Genomic DNA, 3,847 nt, shown 5'->3' with positions numbered 1-3,847 from the left:
TGAGAGGACAGACAGACACACACACACACACACACACACAAACACACACAAAAACACACACACACACACACACACACACACACACACACACACACACACACACACACACACACACACACACACACACACACACACACACACACACACCTCCCTGTGCTGAGGACACACACACACACACACACATGGACACCTCCCTGTGCTGAGGGGACAGACACACACACACACACACACAGACACGTCCCTGTGCTGTGGTGACACACACACACAGACACACAGACACACAGACACGTCCCTGTGCTGTGGACACACACACACACACACAGCCCAGTGAGACACTGCAGGGAAACTGTGCTCCCTGCAGAGAACGGTTCCAAAGTGGGGGTTAGGTTAGTTCTCTAGCTCGCCCCTTTTGGGGTTGCAGGTTTATGGGGGTAAGGTTGATTGTATATTGAGATACTATATAAATAACTAGCTGAGAGACCCGGCGTTGCCCGGGATATAAATGCGTAATAGGTAGTATTATTTATAAATAGTGGAACAATAGGTGACTGTTTGTTGTAAAGGTTGGATAATAATATTGAAAAGAAAGATGGAAGAAAATGTAATACGATGTTGTATAAAAATGGTTTATTGTAACCACACCACAGTACAATGTATATTTTGGTGGCATAAGTGATGTAAAAATCTGAGTCGTGTGTCCTGCTAGGGTGTGAGGCGGCGGGTGGCGCGTGGGTTGTGAGTGCTGTGTGCGAGTGGGGGTCCTGCTAGGGTGTGAGGCGGCGGGTGGTGCGTGGGTTGTGAGTGCTGTCTGTGAGTGGGGGTCCTGCAAGGGTGTGAGGCGGCGGCTGGCGCGTGGGTTGTGAGTGCTGTCTGTGAGTGGGGGTCCTGCTAGGGTGTGAGGCGGCGGGTGGTGCGTGGGTTGTGAGTACTGTCTGTGAGTGGGGGTCCTGCAAGGGTGTGAGGCGGCGGCTGGCGCGTGGGTTGTGAGTGCTGTCTGTGAGTGGGGGTCCTGCTAGGGTGTGAGGCGGTGGGTCAGTGATGTCGGTGCGTAGGGGCGGGAGGCAGCAGGTGTGTGTGGCGGCAGGTATGTGTCGAGTGTGGCGGGTGTCTGTTGAGTGCGTGCAGCGGCTGTGAGGCGGTGGGTGAAAGGCAGAGGCGGCCGGAGTAAGGGCGGGTGAAAGGCAGAGGCGGGGGTGGGGAGGCGGTAAGGCGGGCATGAAGGCGAAGGGCGGCGGGAAGGGGAGGAGGGGGTGGAGGAGGGGGGCAAGGGGTGGAGAAGGGGGGCAAGGGGTGGAGGAGGGGGGAAGGGTTAGAGGAGGGGGGGGGGAAAGGGTTAGAGGGGGGGGGGGAAAGGGTTAGAGGAGGGGGGGGAAGGGTTAGAGGAGGGGGGGGAAGGGTTAGAGGGGGGGGAAGGGTTAGAGGAGGGGGGGAAGGGTTAGAGGAAGGGGGGGAAGGGTTAGAGGAGGGGGGGAAGGGTTAGAGATGGGGGGGAAGGGTTAGAGGAGGAGGTGGAAGTGTGGGAGGGGGTGGGAGGGGAAAGGGGAAAAAGAGGTGGAGGGGAGGGGAAGAGGAGCGGAGGGGGGGGGAAAGGGGAGTGGAGGGGGGGTGAAGGGGAGCGGAGGGGGGGAAGGGGGGGAAGGGGAGCGGGGGGGGAAGGGGAGAAGTGGTGGGAAGGGGGAGGAGGGGGGAGGTGGTGGAAAGGGGGAGAAGGGGGGAGGTGGTGGAAAGGGGGAGAAGGGGGGAGGTGGTGGAAAGGGGGAGAAGGGGGGAGGTGGTGGGAAGGGGGAGAAGGGGGGAGGTGGTGGGAAGGGGGGAGGTGGTGGGAAGGAGGAGGAGGGGGAAAGTGGTGGAAAGGGAGAGAAGGGGGGATGTGGTGGGAAGGGGGAGGAGGGGGAAGGTGGTGGGAAGGGGGAAGGTGGTGGGAAGGGGGAGGAGGGAGGAAGGGGGGGAGGGGGGAGGTGGAGATGGTGGGAAGGGGGGGAGGTGGTGGGAAGGGGGGGGGGGTGGTGGGAAGGGGGGGGAGGTGGTGGGAAGGGGGGGAGGTGGTGGAAAGGGGGGGGAGGTGGTGGGAAGGGGGGGAGGGGTGAGGTGGTGGGAAGGGGGAGGAGGTGGGAAGGGGGAGGCGGAGGGAAGGCGGGGGGTGGGAGGCGGTGGGAAGGCGGGGGGTGGGAGGAGGTGGGAAGGCGGGGGGTGGGAGGCGGGGGGATGGCGGGGGGTGGTAGGCGGTGGGATGGCGGGGGGTGGGAGGCGGTGGGAAGGGGGGGGAGGCGGTGGGAAGGGGGGAGGGAGGCGGTGGGAAGGGGGAGGGAGGCGGTGGGAAGGGGGGGGGGGCGGAGGGAGGCGGTGGGAAGGGGGGGGGGCGGAGGGAGGCGGTGGGAAGGGGGGGGCGGTGGGAGGCGGTGGGGTGGGAGGCGGTGGGAAGGGGGGGTGGGAGGCGGTGGGAAGGGGGGGGAGGCGGTGGGAAGGGGTGGGGGGAGGCGGAGGGGAGGCGGTGGGAAGGCGGGGGGTGGGAGGCGGTGGGAAGGCGGGGGGTGGGAGGAGGTGGGAAGGCGGGGGGATGGCGGGGGGTGGTAGGCGGTGGGATGGCGGGGGGTGGGAGGCGGTGGGAAGGGGGGGAGGGAGGCGGTGGGAAGGGGGAGGGAGGCGGTGGGAAGGGGGAGGGAGGCGGTGGGAGGCGGTGGGAAGGGGGGGGGAGGCGGTGGGAAGGGGGGGGGCGGAAGGAGGTGGTGGGAAGGGGGAGGGAGGCGGTGGGAAGGGGGGGGGGGCGGTGGGAGGCGGTGGGAAGGGGGGGTGGGAGGCGGTGGGAAGGGGGGGTGGGAGGCGGTGGGAAGGGGGGGTGGGAGGCGGTGGGAAGGGGGGGGAGGCGGTGGGAAGGGGTGGGGGGAGGCGGTGGGAAGGGGGGCTGGGAGGCGGTGGGAAGGGGGGCTGGGAGGCGGTGGGAAGGGGGGCTGGGAGGCGGTGGGAAGGGGGGGGGAGGCGGTGGGAAGGGGGGGAAGGGGGGAGGCGGTGGGAGGCGGTGGGAAGGGGGGAGGCGGTGGGAAGGTGGAGGGAAGGGGGGGGAGGCGGTGGGAAGGGGGGGAGGCGGTGGGAAGGGGGGGAGGCGGTGGGAAGGGGGGAGGCGGTGGGAAGGGGGGGGAGGCGGTGGGAAGGGGGGGGAGGCGGTGGGAAGGGGGGGTGGAGGGGGTGGGAAGGGGGGGTTGATGGGAGGTGAAGGGGGGGGTGGAGGGGAGGTGAAGGTGGGGGGGTGGAGGGGAGGTGGAGGGGGGGTGGAGGGGAGGTGAAGGGGGGGGAGTGGAAGGGAGGTGAAGGGGGGGGTGGAAGGGAGGTGAAGGGGGGTGGAAGGGAGGTGAAGAGGGGGGGGTGGAGGGGAGGTGAAGGGGGGGGTGGAGGGGAGGTGAATGGGGGGTGGAGGGGAGGTGGAGGGGGGGAGGTAAATGGGGAGGTGAAGGGGGGTGGAAGGGAGAAGTGGAGTGAGGGGAGGTGAAAGGGGGTGAGGGGAGCTGATGGGGGGTGAGGGGAGGTGAAGGCCGCTCACTCACCCGTCCGGCAGGTCCCACGTGGATGTGAGGCGGGAGGCAGTGTGTTGTGGCCGCTCTCCCGCTGTGTCCCGTGCGCTCGCTCGCTCCCCCGCTGACTGTTGCGGCGCCGGGGGGGGGGGATCGGGGAGACACTGACACTGGAGGGGAGGGGGGGGGGTGGAGGGGAGGTGAAGGGGGGGTAGAGGGGAGGTGAAGGGGTGGAAGGGAGGTGAAGGCCGCTCACTCACCCATCCGGCAGGTCCCACGTGGATCTGAGGCGGGAGGCAGCGTGTTGTGGCCGCTCCCCCGCTGTGTCCCGGGCGCCGCCA

This window comes from Ascaphus truei, chromosome 11 (genome assembly GCF_040206685.1).
Source record: "Ascaphus truei isolate aAscTru1 chromosome 11, aAscTru1.hap1, whole genome shotgun sequence".
Taxonomy (NCBI): Eukaryota; Metazoa; Chordata; class Amphibia; order Anura; family Ascaphidae; genus Ascaphus; species Ascaphus truei.
The sequence above is the reverse complement of the archived record's forward strand: the minus strand, read 5'-3'. Positions refer to the sequence as shown.